The sequence below is a fragment of the Myotis myotis genome, unplaced genomic scaffold (genome assembly GCF_014108235.1).
Source record: "Myotis myotis isolate mMyoMyo1 unplaced genomic scaffold, mMyoMyo1.p scaffold_m19_p_16, whole genome shotgun sequence".
Lineage (NCBI taxonomy): Eukaryota > Metazoa > Chordata > Mammalia > Chiroptera > Vespertilionidae > Myotis > Myotis myotis.
In genome coordinates, this window is record NW_023416320.1 from 27,524,227 (window position 1) to 27,544,042 (window position 19,816).

Sequence of the window (19,816 nt, forward strand, 5' to 3'; positions counted from 1 at the left end):
AAATAGATGATTATAAAAAGGCAAATCTGATTGCATTGGGAACCCAGGAGAGTTATATAGAAAAGTGTGTGGCACCTAGAAACTGCGTCGAACTAGAACTTAACTCGGAATAATGCCTTCCCTGGCTATATATATTGTGAACATCAAATGGATAAGCCGTATGAAATTGCTTTTAGAGCATAGCTATTGAAAAACTAAAACATTTCTTATTTATTGGACTGAAACATCACTTACTTATTTTTAAAGATCTTTAAAAAATGTTAAGCTCTGGTGTGGGGAGGGTCTTGGTTGGAAGTGGAGGGATTGAGCAAAATATGAAAAAAAAGAGAACGCATGGACATGGACTTTTAATTCTTAAAAAAAAGAAAAAAATGTTAAACAGAAAAGCATAAAAATTAAAAGAAAATAATATGCAAGCTCATTGTTTTTATGCCATAGCAATATATCCTTGATGGTTTTATACATAAACTTATATTTCATTTTAAGTCGCTGCGTACAATTTCCTTGTGTGAAAGGGAAATATACGTCCTGTATTAATAGACATTTTATTAATTTTGTTAGACTATTAAAAAGTAAAAGCTGCAATGAGCATTGATGTTACATATTCTTTTACTCATTCTCAAATATCCTTTTATGAAGGCAAAGTGTGTGAAACAAGAGGAAAGACTCACACAAGATGATGTGCAGTTAAAGTTGTGTGCTAATTACACTTCACATGAGGCCAGGAGAGGACATCATTTCAAAGTTGTAAAAGACTTCTGTCTCCAGGACAAGAGAGTAGACAACCTTTTCCCTATTCTTCTTGCTAACTAAAAGCACTGAACATTAAATACAAAATAAATAAAAGAAGATGTTAAAAGATGAAGAACAGAAAGTAGACTGACTGGGGACCTTAGGACCTAGGCTTTGTTTTGTCTTATGTATTCCAGACAGAACATTAGAGAAACTGGCAACTTGGAAATATCAATAGACATAGACTAAAAAGCCTCAAGCCTGGCCTGCTTGAGTGATTGAGTGTTGACCTATGAACTGGGAGGTCACCATTGGATTCCAGATCAAAGTACATGCCCGGGTTGCCAGCTTGATCACCAGTGTGGGGCATGTGAAAGCCAGCCAATCAATGATTCTCTTTTATCATTGACTAGAGGCCTGGTACATGAATTTGTGCATGGGTGGGGTCTGGCCAGCCCACCCCCATTGGGCCAATCAGACTGGGCCAGTTGGGGGAAGGGGCCGTGGGCAGTTGGCCGGGCGGCCCTGCCCCTGATCGAACTCCCAGTCAAGCCCCCGGTTGAGGGGACAATTTGCATATTAGCCTTTTATTATATAGGATGTTTCTTTCTCTCTCTCTCTCTCTCTCTCTCCATTTTTATTTAAAAGAAAAGTTTGCACTTTCTGGCAAAAAACCCCCCAAAACACAACAAAACAAAACAAGAAAAGGACACCCAGCAAGAAAATTTTAGATAATATCTGCTCTACTCCAGACAAACACCACAGAAAAAAAACTGTGGTCTTATCTTTCCTCCGTTGTGCTCAAGCCAAGGCCAAGACTTCAATCCTTGCCATGTAGTAACAGGGTGCTCCCACCCCACTCACATAGCTTCAGTGAAGGCTGAGTGGGGAGTGGGGACTTTCACTCCCCCCACTCTGCACTGTCAGTAGAGGCAACATAGAATGACTGAACTTCCACCTTCCCCTCTTGCTGGGGTGGTGTCAGAGGAAGCCAAGAGAGAACCAGGGCTCTCACTACTGCTGGGTAGTAATGAGGTCATCCTCTACAGTGTACATGGGGAGCAGTAATGAAGAGCTCTTCTCTCGGGGTCTCAACAAAGGCCAAGTAGAAAACCTGGTATTAATGAGTGGTACCTGGTATTAATGAGTGGTACCTTCCTTCTTTTACCAGAGTGGTATCAAAGGAGACATGCTAAAACATAAGATTTAAGTAAGATGTGGGCTCTGTAATGTAATACCCCAAATGACCAGATTTATCTGAATATCACTCATCATAGCAAACAGACAATCAAGAAACCTTAACTAGAATAAAAGCAGCAATTAATGAAGGAAAAACTGAGGTGATACAGATATTAGAAATATCTAATAGAAATTTCATTCTATTATTTTTAAAAAAATATTTTTATTGATGTTAGAGGGGGAGAGAGAGATAGAAACATCAATGATGAAAGAGAATCAATGTTTGACTATCTCCTGCATGCCCCACAACCCGGGCATGTGCCCTGACCTAGAATCTAACCGGGACCTCCTGGTTCATAGATTGGTGCTCAACCACTGAGCATGCTGGCTGGGCTAACAGGAATTTTAAAGCAGCCATCATAAATATGCTTCAATGAGAAGCTATAAACACACTTGAAACAAAAAATATAGAAGGTCTCAGCAAAGACATAAAAAAAAATAAGAAATAGAAGATACAAAGAAGAAACAACTTGAAGTTTTGGAATTGAGAAATATGGTAACCAAAAAAACAAAATACAAAAAACAAACTTAATGGATGTAATCAACAGCAGAATGGGGAATACATGTGAAGAAATCTACGCATTTGAAGACAGAACAATGGAAATTATTTAATCCGAGCAACAAAGAAAAACATACTTTAAAAAATGAGCAGGGCTTCAGTGGTATTTGGGACTATAATAAAGATCTAACATTCATGACATCAAAATCCCAAAGTGATAGAGAAACTAGGTGAGGTTGAAAAGTATTAAAAAAAAATAGCTGAATGCCCTGACCGGTTTGGCTCGGTGGATAGAGCTTTGGCCTGCGGACTGAAGGGTCCCAGGTTTGATTCCAGTCAGGGGCATGTACCTTGGTTGCGGGCACATCCCCGATAGGGGGTGTGCAGGAGGCAGCTGATCGATGTTTCTCTCTCATCAATGTTTCTAACTCTCTATCCCCCTCCCTTCCTCTCTGTAAAAAATCAATAAAATATATTTAAAATAAATAAATAAATAAATATTAAAAAAAAAATAGCTGAAAATCCCCCAAATTTGGCCAAAGACATACACCTATAAATTAGAGGGGCTGAGCAATTCACAAACAGAATAAGCTCAAATATTTCTGTGCCAAGACACACCATAGTCAAAGTTCTGAAAACTTAAAAACAAACAAACAAAAAAATTGAAAACAGGCAGAGAGAAATGCTACATTACCTACTACAGGAGAAAAGCAATCCAGATGATGGTGGATTTCTCATTAGAAACAATGGAGGCCAAAAAGAAGTGGCACATTTTCAAGAGCTGAAAGAAAAGAACCCAGAATTCTATATCCAGTGAACATATCCTTCAGGAATGAAGGGGAAGACACGGGGCAAGCCACTGTGCCCAAGAATGGAGAGAAAGACAGATGACTACATAGTCACAGCTCCCCAGGAGCACTGACTTCGGAGCTGAGCCAGGAACACCTGAAATATAATTAGCAAATTGCTGGAGGCTCAGTGTGGACAATTCGGAGAGTTATAAACTTCAGGGAGACCCACAATTTTGTGAGATTTACCTCTAGGAGCTTGGTCAGATTCTCACAATCCAAGAAATAACTCCCCTGTGCTTCTGTCAGGGAAAGGGGGAAAGGAACCATTTAGAGCTACACCGGTTCTGCTTAGCAAGGCCTGCCCTCAGGGAAAACCAGTTAACTAGAACCTAACCTGTTGGGGCATTATCAGAGGCTGACTGACAAGAGCAGGGGTGGGGAACTTTTTTCCGCCAAGGGCTATTTGGATATTTATAACATCATTTGCTCAATATAATTCACTTAATATAAAGTCATGTTGCTATGAGAAAAGCTCCTAGATTTATTGAATTTTGAGTCCCACCTGATCTTGTCTTGGGAGGGCCAGACCAAATGATTTCTTGGGCCCAAACATTCCCCACCCTTGGACTAGAGGAAGTGATATACTGAAAGAAATGCTAGAGATAAAAAACACTCTAATAGAAATGAAGAATGCCTTTGATGGGTTTATTAGCAGATTAGATAAGATCAAGGGGAGTATCTACTCTGAGTTAGAAGATACTGTATATCAATAGAACCTTAGAAAACAAAAAGGAAAGAAAAAAAGATTGAAAAACAACCCATACAAGTCTGTCCCATGTGCCTCAGTGGTTGAGCTTTGACCCATGAATCAAGAAGTAACTGGTTCAATTCCTGGTCAGGGCACATGCCCGGGTTTCAGGCTTGATTCCCCAGTAGGGGGCATGCAGGAGGCAGCCAATCCATGTTTCTATCTCTTCCCCTCCGTTCCCCTCTCTCTATACTGAAAAAATGACAAACTAATAGAGAACATAGCACAGATTACTAAAAATTCAAAGATAAAGATGGTCAGTCATATATGTACAAGGAAGTACATTGCAGTACAGTGGGGCCTTGACTTAGGAGTTTAATTTGTTCCGTGATGGAGCTTGTAATTCAAATTACTCGTATGTCAAATCATTAAAGTGAATGAGTGAGACACGTGATGCTGGGCTGATGTTGTGGCATTCACTGTGACGTTCGCTGAGCCAACTAGCAGTGGGGTATCTGAAGCTGGCTCGTAACCCGAATTTTAGCTCACAACTCAAAGCAAAAAATCGGCCGAGAGATGGCTCGTATCTCGAAAAACTCCTTAGTCGGGACACTCGTAAGTCAAGGCCCCACTGTATTCCTGGTAATGACATAAAAATCAAAAACAGTTTAATTCTCAATAGGAGTCTGACTGAATTGTGTCCATGCAGTTACTATTAAAAGAGAACAAGATAGACATCTGCAGTGACATGAACAGATGCCCTGGATATAAAAGTGAAAAAAAAAAAAGAGATGTAAACTACTATGGACAATGTGACTATAATTTGGTGCAAAATTAAAATTAATTAAAAATTAATCATATAGATGATTGATACATAATGTAGATAAATAGATTAATAATCTAATATAATATGGCAAACTCAGGAAGAATATGGGCAAAACTTTTAACATTGTTTTTTTCTGAAAAGGATATATGTTTTACAAATTTTATACATCAATACATTTAAAATAAATATACTTTTTTAACATCTCCACATTTGCATTAAAAATTAAATTATGCTAGAATTAGCTTATTAGCAGTATTTATGCTGAATAATATAAATATGTATTTCTATCTAACATCTTATTGCATGCAGATATCTCACCATTTTGGGGCAAGGCAGCTGGATTGAGAGAAAATGTAAAACATGTCAGTTACATGTTTATTGTTTATTATTATTTTAAAATATTTTAAAATTGATTTCAGAGAGGAAGGGAGAGGGAGAGGGAGATTGAAATATCAATGATGAGAGAGAATCATTGATTGGCTGCCTCCTGCAGGCCCTCTACTGGGGATCAAGCCTGAAACCTGGGCATGTGCCCTTGACCAGAATGGAACCTGAGACCCTTCAGTCTGCAGGCCAACACTCTATCCACTGAGACAAACCGGGTAGGACTACACGTTTGATTTTAAATTCATACATCATGAAAGTCAGGGCAAAATATATATATATATGGAACACATTGTACTTTTTCTTTCTTTTTAAAATCTATGTAGTCCCAGAGACTTTTTAAAAATAATTCATATAGTTCCCAAAGTGGTAACTTGTATCTTTTTAAGTTTTCTGCATTGTTTAAATTTTTAAAAATCAATAATATTAATTAATTCACTAGTTAATTAATCAATCTACTCATCAATCCATCGCCTATCCATTCATCCACCGACCCATCTATTCACCCATCTATCCATAATTCCATCCATTCATCCTATCATATCCAAGCACGTTTAGCAAGTGCCCCTTCTCAGACATTTGTGTTTGCCATGCATATTACAGCTCACATTTAATTTAGCTTAGCTTGGAACAAGAAGAAGGATGCCCACATGTTTTTTCCTCCTTCTAGTTGACCATTTATTTAAAAACACACCAACAAAACATACAGAGTCTGGTCCCAGGCTTCTTGGACACACCATCTGGCTTGGCTTCCCTTGGCTCTGGCCTTTGTCTGCCCTGTACATGACAGATTAGTGGGGACATCCTTTATAGTAGGAAATGGAGGTCAATAAAATTTGCACCAGGCTTTCCAATTTTGTATCATCCTAGTCAGGACATCCCAAAATAAAATTTGTTTCAAAAATAGATCTAGGAGAAGAAAAAGTCAGGACTGAAAACAAACAATTAATCCTCTTATGTCATTGATTCTGTGAGAAAACCAGATTTTTTTTTTTAAAAAAAGGAGTTTCTTGTTCAGGTGCAATGATTTTGCTCGTAGAAAAAAAAAAAAAAAAGCAAGACCAAAATAGTGCAGTCAAAGGGTCTAGTGTGATAAATGATACTATAGACCAAAACAGGAAGTTGTTTAATGGAAGGGGATCATTGACCCCAGAGGCTGAGACATGAGTAGATCCTTGGATGCAAAGGTTTTTGCATTTGGGAAGTGCTGTATTGGTGCTTCATCGATCAGAATAGAATTGTGTACCATGTACTGTTTTGTGGCTTATCTGCCAGGTGAAGAGATAGAGCATCCCCAATGTTGAATGACAAAGCATTCCAAGGTTGTTATGCAAGGAAGAGAAACACATTAGTTCCTATTCTAATATCCGTACTTCCTTATACACATATTTTTGTGTGTGCATGAACATGTCCATGAAGTTTAGTACTATAGGGATTTTAGTTGATTTTATGAGAAATTGGATAGACACCCTAAATCAATCTAAATTTTTTCTTGCTATAATATTAAAAAAATAATAGTTTCATCATTGAAAAATATATGTACATATTCTGTTTTTACAAACTTTTGGGGAATGTATAGTCAAAGGGTATAGGTTCAAAAGGCAGAAAAAAATTACTTCTTTATACTCCATAGTTATTTCTTCTTATAGTGCTAATCTGGAAAAATGTCAATCTAGAGAAGTTTCAGAGAATTTGTCTCAATGCCAAGAAAAACTTACCCTTAAAAAAATTCTCTTCATATAGCAAAGAGAATTGGTTATTTTAAATCCATACTCTGATATATCAGGCAAAATTCAGAAGTCCTGAAGTAGTGGAGGAAACTCCTGGAACGCTCAAATGGAATTCTGTAACCCGTTCAAGGTAGCCAGTAAGTGGTAGAGCTGATTTCACACCAGGTAACACCAACCACCAAATAACGTTCAAATGCGCTCTTTACGTAAGACCCACAAGCTTATTTATGAGTCTGTTGACTTACTCTCCTCTGACCCTTGCTGTCTGTTTTGACTGACTCAGGTGCAGCTGTAACTCACATAGAGAGCAAGGAAATGATTCCAGCACTGGGGACTGAGGGTCCTTGGGAGAGAAGAGGGTTGTTTTGTTTGGTTCTATGGTAGTTGTTTTCCTGGGATAGGCCCTTGTCAACACTTTCAAACACACAGAGGCTGCTTCCTCTCAGTCGGTCCCTGAGAAGGCCCTCCCTTTCCACCCTGTTTCTCTGGGGCTGTGGACAGAGCCTTTGCCGGAGGGTGGGGGGAGGGAACGGGCATCTCTGAGGACCTGCCCTGCCCAAGGAGAGACAGCAGGACAGATGGCGGTGGACACGTAGAGGGCACTTTGTAGGGATGCTGGCCCCGTGCAGGCTTCCTGAGCTGCAGTCCCGTGTCCCTGCCCTGCCAGGGCAGCCCTGGGGAGTCTGATGACTTGGCCTGGGACCAGTGGGCCCGTAGCCAAAGGGCAGTAAATCAAAGTGAAAAAGAGGTGATATTTTCAAAGCAAACAAGGTTTTTGTTTGTTTGTTTTGGAGGGTAGAGAGAAATAAGTTATTGTAATGGTAAAAGGGTAGATATAGAACAACACTGCCATGGAGCAGTTTCAAGATATTTGTTTGGAAAAGCCCTTTCTTTAATGAGTATGCTCTATTCTTATTAAGTAAGATTCACAATCTTTTTCCAAATGGGGATGGGGAGTGTGTAAATTTTGGCTTTACCTTGAAATTTGTAATCCAGTGTTAGTGAGGTTCTTAGCGTTTTAAAATAAACAGAGTAGTTTTGTCCATAATCTCCACAGGGGGTTGAAATGTTTTCTGTGTAAAATTTCTGGCTCCAAATCTTTCTCTCTTATCCTGATTCAAGTCCTATTTCTTCTGTCCTCGGTCAGCTTTTTCACCTGGACACTCAAACATGAAAAAGTGTTTATAAATTCTCACCTCCTGCAATTAGCTGAAAATGGCTCTGTGTCTGCAGAGAAAGGCTCTTGGGAAAGTCAGAACTGGGCCTCAGCAAGCAATATTATGTGTGCAGAATGCTGGGGACACATAGGCATTCATTTGTTGAGGTGAGAGCTTTAATCGTTTTTACTTATAAGTGTAAAAAGTTTCAGGACTATAAAAATGAAAAAGATGCCCTAGTTGGTTTGGCTCAGTGGATAGAGTGTTGGCCTGTGCACCAAAGGGTCCTGGGTTCCATTCCAGTCAAGGGCATGTAACTCGGTTGCAGGTTTCTCCCCGGCCAAGTCCCTGGTCAGGGCTTGTGCAGGAGGCAACCAATCCATGTGTTTCTCTCACATCAATATTTCTATCTTTCCCTCTCTCTTCCACTCTCTCTAAAAATCAATGGAAAAATATCTCCCTCAGGTGAGAATGAAAAAGAAAAGAAAAAGAATAATATCATGAGCTTCCACTCACCACCCTAATCTATAATAATAAAAGCATAATATGCTAATTAGACCAGACATCCTTCTGGATGACCTTCTGGACAAAACTGGGGCTGTGCGGGAAGCCTGGGTCCTGGGTGCCGGAGGGAAGCTGGTGTGGGCAGCCAGGGGAAGGAAGGTCTACTCTTGCACGAATTTTGTGCATTGGGCCTCTAGTTAAGAAATAAGACATTATACTTTATAAGGGGAAAGAACGAAGTCACTAAAGCATATACTGAAAACAATGTATGACAGTGAGAAGGATGCTAGCTTTATTGTTCCTTTAAACTTTATCAGCAACATTTATTGAGCTCTTGTTTGTGCTGGGCACTGAGACTGGAGAGGAAAGATACCCTTGCTGACTCTGATATGACGGAAGACTTACAAGAAAAGAAGAAACACAACAACATAATACTCTCTGAATGCTATGGCAGATAGAAGCTCTGGAAACTGGGACCACAAAGGAAAATTAACTAAGAGTGGAAGGTGGGGATGGGAGTGGGTGGTCAGTAAAGGCTTCTCAGGGAATGTGATCCTTCAGCTGCTCTGGACGGAGAGGGCAGAGGGGCTCACCCAGGAGAGGAAGGGTGGGTCGGACAAGGGAAGCAGCATTTGCAGAGACTCCGAGGTGGGCCAAGCACTTGCACACAGGGCAGCTGCTGAAACTTTCCTTGGCTGGAGTAGGCTGTGCTAAGAGCTGGGACTTTTTGGAGGGGTTCAAGTGATCATATCGGCTTGTTAGAATAGGCACTCTGCTCAGAGACTAAGGTGGCCTGGAAGTGCTGAGGAGGGCTTCAGCGGCTCTGTGAAATTGTATGCAATATGGTGTGTGTGTGCGTGTGTGTTCCCCTGGGAAAGACCAGCTCTTTCCTTCCATCCTAAACTGTTGCATAACTCTCAGAAGGGGTGAAGACCTCTACTGAGACAGAAGGGGGCTGTCAGATGGGAAGGTTATTGCAATAACTGAGATGACAAGCAACGAAGCCCTGGACTGAGAAAGTTTCCCTAGGGATGGAAGGCAAGGGCAATTTCAGGAATGATGGAGAGATGGTGGTGACAGGATCTGTTATCTGATAGATTTGCAGGGGGAAGAGGAGGGAGCAGTCCAAGCTTCTCAAACTGTAATGTTCCCTGGGTGATCTGGGGATGCTGCTAATATGTAGATTCTGACTTGTAGGTCTGGGAGGAGCCAGAGCTCTCACATCAGTAAAAGTGATGTGATACTGTGCTCAGGGATTATGTTTTGGGTAGCAAGGGAGGAACTAACATACTCTAGGTCCAGGATTTTCAACCTCATTTAAAATTTTTTTCCTTTTATTAATTTCAGAGAGGAAGGGAGAGGGAGAGATAGAAACATCAATGATGAGAGAGAATCACAGATCAGCTGCCTCCTGCAAGCCCCTCACTGGGGATCTAGCCCGAAACTGAACCCATGACCTCCTGGTTCGTAGGTTGATGATCAACCACTGAGCCATGCTGGTTGGGCTCAACCTCAGTTTTTGACATTTTGGATCACGTAACTTTCTGTTATGGGGTGGGTGGGAGACATCCTGTGTATTGTAGGACATATAGCAGCATCCCCAGATGGCAATATCAACCCAGTGGAACAGCCAAAAATGTCTCCAGACAGTACCAAATTGGGGGGAGGGGGACATGCAGGTGGTGGTGGGGGCACTGCTCTCCAGTGGTTCATAGCCCTGCTAAATATTAAAATCATCTGGGCTACTTTAGGAATGATCAATACCTGGCCTTGCCCAGACTGATTATATTCTAATCCCTGGTGGGGGCAGAGGACGATGACCCCAGCAGCTTTAGGAAAGGTCTGCTGGTTTGAGGCTGCAGCACCTGGCCTGGTGGCAGAGCTGTGCCTTGATCAGGAAACTGCCCGAGAGCAATGTGGGTGGGGAGGCAGAGGTAGGGGTAAAGATAAGACTCCAGATTTAAATGTTCAGGAACTTGATGTGCCTGGAGGTCATTTAGATGGAGATGCTCACTTCCGATTTTCTTGGTCACTGACGAGGGTGGAGAAGTTGAATAATTGTGTCAACAGCTAGGGAGCGACAGAACCTGGATTCCACTCCAGTAAAAGTGTAGAAAAAAAGCATATTTTTCTATACGTTTACTTCTAACCTATTTATACTTTGTTGTTTTCTACTTGTTCTATTGATTTTTTGTTTATTTCTCTCTGGTTTTATTTGAGCACATTTTTTGTTATCCCATTTTATCTTTTTTTCATTTAAGTAACTCATGCTTCAAAATTTTATTTAGTTGTGACCTTAGGGTTTATAATATACATTTAGAAATAATTTAAGTTTGTCTTAAAAATAATGGTAATATTATTCAATGCGGTATAAGGAACTTATATAACAGTATATCCTCAATTCCTGGTTACTATAGCCTTTGTGCTATTGTTGTCATACATTTTACCTTTATGCAAGTCTTCAATACAGAATGCATTATTATAATTACTCAAACATTAAGTTTCCTTTTAGAGCAATTACAATAAAAACTTTTATTTTAATTCACATTTTCTATTATATCTAATTCTATTCATTTCTTTTTGCAGATCTGAGTTTCTGACCTATATTATATTCCTTCTGACTGAAGAGCTTCTTTAAACATTTCTTATAGAGTTGGATGCTGGCAATGGTTTGGACTACTGCTAACTCGCTGTCTCCCCCTTTCTGCAGCCCCCAGGGTTTCAAATTCTTTCTGCTTTTACACTTGGCCTTTAGCAATTCGTTAAATATTTATAGCTGAATTTTCTTATTGGCTTATAATGGCCTGTGATGACATCTGCCCTAGCTAAGGAAAAGCTCGAGTTCCGCTTCTTCTTGCCAGCACCTGTCTCTTTGAGGATTTCTTGTTAGATGTTTGATCTTCTGACCTTAGTTCTCTAAGAGGTTCAAGAAAAGTCATTGATTTGCAGTTTGTCCATCATTTTTCTTGTTATAAGGGTGGCTTTCTAGCTCTCTACATCTCCTTGCTGAATCTGGAAATTCAAATAATCTGTTTCTTAAATTCCTACATTTCTTCTCTTCCTCCGCCCCCAATATTCCTGATCTTTTAAAGTGCTGCCCTGCCTTTCATGATTGTTTATATTCCTTCTTTCATCTACAATAAGTTTAAGTGTATCTTTTTACTAGTGTATTTCAGATTTTTCTATTTCCTCTCATTCTTGAGTGCTAATTCTTCCTGTATTGATTCTGCCCATCTTTCATGCTGGCCCTCATATAGTTTAGATGGTGCTCGCATATCGAGTTTTAATTATTTTTAATTTAATATATACTAGTATATACTGATTTCAGAGAGGAAGGGAGAGGGAGAGAGAGATAGAAACAGCAGTGATGAGAGAGATTCATTGATTGGTTGCTTCCTGCACACACCCCGCTGGGGATCCAGCCCACAACTCAGGCATGTGCCCTGGCTGGGAATCGAACTATGACCTCCTGATTCATAGGTCAATGCTCAACCACTGAGCCACACTGGCAGGGCACATGTAGAGTTTTGATTATGTCACTTTGAATTTTGATTTATGGTTGGCTGGGCTGTCCTTCTTATATGCCCAGGGTTGTGCAAGTATTCCTATGAATCAGGGTCTCAACTATCCTGGCCAGTCTTTGTGTTTGATTCCCATGTTGTGGTTCCTGTCTGCTGTAGGTGATATACTAGTAAGTTCACATCTGCACATGATATAGTCTGAGGGTGTGCATTCTTGCAGGTTATTTATTTATTTTTTTAATGCAAGGTACCTATAGACTGAAAGTTTCCTTGATTCTCTCTAGGACCAGTGAACAGAATTTTCTTGCATGCTTTTCAGTTCTTCAACACATTTGCGTATTGAGCAGGTGACTCAGTCCAATTTCCTTCTCTCTTCTCTGCTGCTCCCCTGGGCATTAAAATTCCAGCGTTCGGGCCAAATCTGAAATCCCTGTTGAATCCCTCTGTTTGGAGTCTTCTCTTAATTTCTGAAGCCTAGGGATTTCCATCACCCATTGTTAACAAAATGTGATATTGTATACTACAATTCAATCATGATTATTTAAACTTACATCGAAGACTCATGCCTGTTCTTGCGTTTGAAAGGCCTCATTTGGTCGTGGCTGGCTGGAGGAAGGAAACAGATATCTGAGTAGCTAGGAAGGCAGCATCACCTGACATCTGCAGGATGTAGGGCCCAGCTGTGGACCAAGCAGGCCAGAGTGACCAGGGCGTCATGCTAGCCGCAGCCTTTTAAGATTATGAGGTAGCTGCTTGGCCAGCAAAATTGAGCATTCCCTCCTTCATCATAGATGCCCACCATTAAATCCAGGACTCCTTAAAGATAATTCCAAAATCGTGAGCAGAAGAAAAGGGAATATTTATATTTCAAATCTACAACTATGGATGAAAGAAGGTATTTTTAAAATGTTCTCTTTATGTGGCTCATGAAACATGTATTTTTTTCTGGGCCATTAATCAAATAGGTGTGGTGTTACATTCATTGAATTCACAGTGATGAACAGAAAGAAAGGGCCAGTCTGACTTTAATTTGAGACATGACGAGAAAAAAGGATTTGCTGTGCAGATCATGAGAGTGACACACATACTCTAGGCTCGCACGTGCTCTTAGGACCTGCTTCTCCGTAAGTGCCTCCTCCTTTTGGTTTGCCATCCAGATGCACTGATGCTTGTGCACCACAAGATGGAGCCTTCAAAGCAGTTTATTTCCTAGTGTTTTCAGTCCATTTCCTTCCCCTTTGGAAAGTGAAGGTCCGGGTTTGTGAGTGTTTGGGACAGGAAACAGAATATGCAGGCCTTGCGGGGAGCTAGAGCATTGTTCTCATTGTTACACTGAAAGCCAATCTGTCATTGACTCTATCCTGATTAACCTTGTATGAGTATTTCCATGGAGACACACAAGGCATGCTTAGCAGGTGTGTGGATGACACAAAGCCGGGGAGGATAATTGGTGCATTTGGATAATATTATAAAAATTGTAAAATGTGCAGTGGACTGCAATCTACAAGATGAACGTGAACAGGGATAAATGTACAAGTTTACCTTTGACCGAGTAGTCAAAAGGCCATTGGTCAGTGAAAGAGGAGATCTGAATATGTGTCCCAGATAATACTAACATGACCAGGATGACTGTGATGATTACAGCCCTGCCATCTAACACAGGGCTACTCAAGGTGTGGCCTACGGACCACCAGTTGCTTGTTGATGACTGTGCTCCTGCCAGGGTGTCAATGAACTTCAGCACAAAGCACATTGCTTAGTAAAGACAAACAACCAAAACTTTCCTGGTGAAGGAAGCAGGCCATCAACCTACCTACCAGCATGAACACTTCTTGAAGGCCTCCGTCCCCCTTTGGAGCGGCATTGAATTTTAAAGGTTCCTTGTGTCAGTACTAAGTACTTAATGTTAATTTGCTAAGTACTTTAAATGCATCATCATATTTGTATAGTGCAGTGGTTCTCAACCTTCTGGCCCTTTAAATACAGTTCCTCATGTTGTGACCCAACCATAAAATTATTTTCGTTGCGACTTCATAACTGTAATGTTGCTACTGTTATGAATCGTAATGTAAATATCTGATATGCAGGATGGTCTTAGGCGACCCCTGTGAAAGGGTCGTTCGACAGCCAAAGGGGTCGCGACCCACAGGTTGAGAACCGCTGGTATAGAGGCATAGTGTAGTTAGGGCCAGTGTAGTTAGTGGAATGTAAGTGCAGACACGTGGACCAAACTGCCTCCATTTCCTCCTGTGATGGATGATAACAATAAAGGGTTTCATAAAGGGTTTTTGTGGTAGATGATGCAGGTAAAGTTCATGTCCTGATTCCTGGCACATGGTCTGAGTTTAGGACCTGGAAGTGAGTGTTAGTGTGTGTCTCCTTAACACCTCTTTGAGGAAAACACTGTTGTCATCCCTTTGTTTGTAGATGAGCTGAGCTAAGTTTCAGCCATTCTTAATAGGATCCTGTGCTCATGCAATTTCTAAGTGCCAGAGGCCAGACTTAAAACCAAGGATTTTCTGACTCTAAATTGCAAACAAATGCTTATCCATGATAGCACAGGGCTAGTTCCTGGTTGGACTAGACAATAGACTTTTAATTTTTTTGACTGAAGCTCTATGGTGATCATAACCTGGTAGATACACACACACATACACAACCTGAAACAAAAGTTCCATGAAATAATACGTACCCTTCATAAATGCAGTGCACTCTGATATTTTCTATTCTATTTCATTTTAAAAGGAAAAGCTGGTGGTGTCCTATTGAATTGATTTCATGGCCCACGAATGAGCTGTAACCCACAACTTGAAGACACTGTACCAGCAATTTCTATGGACTCTTTAGTTCTAATGTTCTCTGATTCTCCTAAAAACACAAAAACACAGACAAGAGCCTTCAAACCCAATTTTCTTCGTTCAGAACCTGAACCATGTTCAGAGAAAGATCATCAAGGTAGGGAAGGTTCTGGAATTATTGGAGGAGCCAAGCATGTTTAATCTGATTTTGAAGGAGAAGCGTTTCTGAACTGATTTTACAAATTAAGCATAGCATGACCACTAGTCTCTAAGGTGGGAGCATTATTCTTCAGGACCGAATGTCTTGTCTGATGCATTATCTTACAGAAAGCTCAATTCTATTAGGTTTTCAGGTTTTGGTGTGTGAAGGGAGTACCTTGCAGAATGATTGTTCCTCCACTTCCCTCATGTGAAAGGCCGGCAGGAAACCGCCCCTCCCAGGGAAAGCAGAGGAGCTCTCAGGCTTGGTGTTGGCAAGACTTTTGCACGGCTTCAAAGTGATTTCCAAGGGGGGTGCGAATCGCCAGCCCGGGCTGTGCCTTGGAACACAGACGTTCGTCTGCCTAGAGATGGCCCGGCCTTGTGGGAAAGCCCCCTGTGCCTGAGCCGCTGGAGCGGGAGGAAGCACTTGTTCAGTTGTTTACCTCCCTTCTGGGCTCCAGCTGAGAGCTGGGCTCCGTGTGAGTCAGGTCGGGAGGGAGTGCAAGGCTGGAGCAGTTCCTCCCAGGTTTCCACTGGGGCCTCCAACTGCCTGTAGCTGGAATTCCCCCTGAAAGGGGGTTACAACAATAGAGGTTTGCACTATTGCTGCTGGGGAGGGCACTGCATTGCAACCAGTAGCAGCAGATTTGTCGGTAGTTTATTAAATTCAGGAAGGAAGGGGAAGAGAGGTGTCAAGAATGACTCAAAGGTTGCGTGGCTGGGAAACCTGGGAGCAAAACAGGACCACGGAAACAAAAGGGTCCCAACTGAAGTGGTATACATGGCGGGGAGAAGGGTTGGATGCTTCTGAGGATACTGTGTTTGTGGCTTAGAGTCACAGCCATGTTCATGGATGTTTGAAATGAAGCTGGAGTCGTTAAGAGCATATTGATCTTGCTGCTCAATTGTTTACTATCCAGTGTTATAACCAGATACTTGGATCAAAATTAGATTCTAATTGAGAGTCAAGTGTTGGAATGTCACTGTCGTCCTGGGTAACATTCACTCCTTTGTTATCTGTTGGCATCTCAGATTGAGCTTAACTTTTAGAATGCAAGGAACACATTTATTTTGGGGGGTTCTTTAAGGAGGCTTAAACAGGTCAATTCTGATTTCTCAGATGAGTAGAGTCCAGCAGCACCCAGTTATTCTAAATACAGTATCTAGTTGTTTGAAGTGAGCTGAAAGGAGGGGGTGCTGAGGCAGAGGAAGGTTTGTGCACCTTGGGCCTCAGGTTGGAGTGGGGAGAGATGAACTGAGAAACAGGAGGATGAAAGAGCAGCAGTTAATATGTACCAGGTGCTCACTACGCACTGGGTGGTATAAAAAGCATATATATATATATTTTTTATTGATTTCAGGGAGGAAGGAAGAAAGAGAGAGAGATAGAAACATCAATGATGAGAGAGAATCACTGATGGGCTGCCTCCTGCACGCCCCCTACTAGAGATCGAGCCCACAACCTGGGCATGTGCCCTGACCTGGAATCGAACCGGGACCTCCCAATTCATAGGTTGACACTCAACTACTGAGCAACACCGGCCTGAGTGGTATTCTTAGCCCTATATGTAATCATCTAATTTGCTCTTCAACAAGCCAACTAAATAATACCCAGTTATTAATGCCCTCCTTTATAATAAAGGAAACGAAAGCACAGAGAGGCGAGCAGGTTTGCCCAAGGCTGCAGAGCTGGGATGGCCTGGCCATGGAGCCGCACCCAGAGCATCCCTAAGGAGGCATTGTCCCTGCCTGGCGTGATAAGGTAGAGGAGACAGAAGCTGGAGAAAGTGTTTTCTAGGAGCTAGTGTTGCTTTGAGTGCCCAGGTGATAACATGTAATCCAATATCAGGGAGAGAGACATTCTCCTGTCATTTTCCAAAACCATAGGGAAGTCTGGGGCTTCTGGTGGCTTCCACAGTTTTGTGATGGGTCTGAAGTAGGGACTGCAATGTTTTCTGTTTATATTGCACATTGCATGATTCTTTATTGTGACACCCATTGAGAATCTGACTTAGTTGTCTGGTGATGTTGCTGTTTTTTAAAGACAGAAGTTATGCTTTATATAAGAGCACACTGAAGCGTTTTACTGGAAACTTTTTCAAATATTCATTAAACTACTAACTCTAATTCAGTGACAATCTAGTAGGCATACACTCCTTTTTTTTTTTTAAGAAGATGTAAAATAGATAAATAGATGAATAAATAAATACACAAATAAAAGTATGTTCGGTAGCTAGTATTTATTAAAATATCCTTCAGAACACTTCTGGAGGATAGGTCAGGAATATTTTCTTCATTCCATAGTTCCTGGGACAGTTTGGACAAGGTAGAAATAAAATCAGTTGCCTACCTGCATATCAACAGAAAAACTAGCCATTTGGAGATTACATTCCTCTAAATAATGTAGAAGAATATTGTTTCAGGCAGAGCTAAATGCTCCACATGAAATAAATCAGGGTGACATGCTATACAGTGACTGGGGGAGGGTGAGCCAACCTTAGCCAGGGTGGCCTTAGAAGGCTTCTGAGTGACATCAGAGCTGAGACTTAAATGAGGACAAAACAAGGCCAGTGGGTGTTTATTTGTAGCACTGGCACTGTTTGAAACAATGTCACCTGAGAAATTACATTGTCTACCGTGTTTAATTGCAGCACCTATCACACTGTCTGGCAGATAATAGGGATGTAGTAGTATTATTGAATGAAAGAAAAAGCATGCTAGGTGTAGGAAAGTCTCTCCAACCCAGCCCCCTGCCTCTGCAGGCGAGGTAACAGACACCCAGTGGAGGTGAACAGACTTCCAGCAGGAATGGGACCAGTCCCAGGTTTCTGGCTGATGGGCCCCTGATTTTTCCCCTGCACTATCCTGCCCTCTGCTGCTTAATTTGTCAAGAACCTGTAAGTGTTTTAAAAAGCACAGATTCTTCCAGATAGAATTTCTTGCTTTCTGGATTTCCCATTCTAAGGTCATATTTGAAAAATCTTTGCTTCTTGTGCAAACCAACTAAAAAAAAAAGAAAGAAAGAAAAGAAAATGTATTTTCTGCATCAAGGAAAAAACCAAACAACAGAAACAAAGGGACACAAGGAAACTCTGGGAGGTGCTGGATATATCTGTTACCTTGATTGGGGTGATGGTATGACAGATGCTTGCACATGTGCAAATTCACCAAACTGTACACATTACACATGTGCAGTTCCCTGTATGTCAATTACACCTCCATAAAACTGTTAAATAAACACAAAACAATGTGAGACCTTTAACCTGGGTTTCTGGTGACCAAAATGAAGCGAAGGATGATGACAAGTGATTTGAGACATTTTCACCCCCTGGAGCCCCCCCATCCTGGGCTGCTGGCAGTGCTCAGAGCTTAGCTTAGCCTGGCCTGCATAGGCACTTCTGTGGTTTTGAGAGAGTAAGTGAAGAGTAGAAACAATATGTGCATGTTGATAATCACCTAGTACAAAAGATAATTGGCTCACGAACACTTAGAAGTCAGAGGGTTTTCTGTTGGTTTGTTTGCAGGCTCACGTCTTAAATGCATCTAAACAGATGTCTGTTGAATTTAACAATGTACTTGTCATGGGACCATGACCTCCACTGCATGGCATCTGACTGAACTGAAACATACTTTTCATGAAAAATACTCAAAATACCAAAATAAGGTAAACAGCTCATCTGTTTGTATGTCAAATATTTATATGCCACAAAAGATCTATTGATTAGAATGAGAACAAAATGGGATTTTTTGGTCCATTAATAAAATGTAATTTTATTTATTATAGGTTATTAGAAATTATAGGGAACTGGAGAGATAAGGGAACACAGTTATATGTGCTATACTCTCTGTTTCTTTATCAGAATAAGATGAATTCACTCACCAATGCATAATAACAATCATGAACCTCAGACTAGCTCTATTCTTTGCCAGTGGGTGGTTTGGGAGTTACGTGAAGTGTTTGTTGTTGTTACAGGTAATACAGGTGACAACGCAAACATCGCTTTTCCCTTTGACCAGCACACACAGAAGCCAGGCCGACTCCTAAGCCGCATTTGAGCGACAGGCTCCCAGCAATGCCAGGTTCTTCGCTCTGATTATCCTAAACTTGAGTCCTCTGGAGTAAGCCATTCTGGAAGCATCTGAGGAATTTCTATATGCGTTTTAGAAATTACAGGTAAATTATATGCTTTTTTCCCCTCCTTGCCTTTATTATTGGGAGTGGTAATTACAATTTTTAAGTTTTATAATTAGGTTTCTAAGGGAGAACACTTAACTTTTATTTAAATGTGGAAGATTGCTTAATGGTGCGGAAAACATGCCAGAGATGGCAAAGAAAGCAGAAAAGGCCTGAGCTAAATACTTTTTAGTCTTGGTTACTATGGGGAAGGTGAGTGAACTTATGTTTCTTGCACTGGCATTTTTGCAGGTGTTTCTAAGATATTCTAGGTTTGAGAGGTTGTTTGGACAATTGTCCTCAAGTTCCATAGCCATGGGCCATACTCAGACTTGGGACTTGATCCTTAAAGCCGTGGGGGAGACCTGGAGGGTGTTAGGCAGAGGACTAGTATGATCAGTCTTAGATTTTAGAAATCATAACGGACAGGTTTTTACTATGGGGGCCAACAGGGGAGCGGCTGGCTCACGCTGGGGCAGGACCAGACAGATGCCTGAACGCCAGCTGGGAGG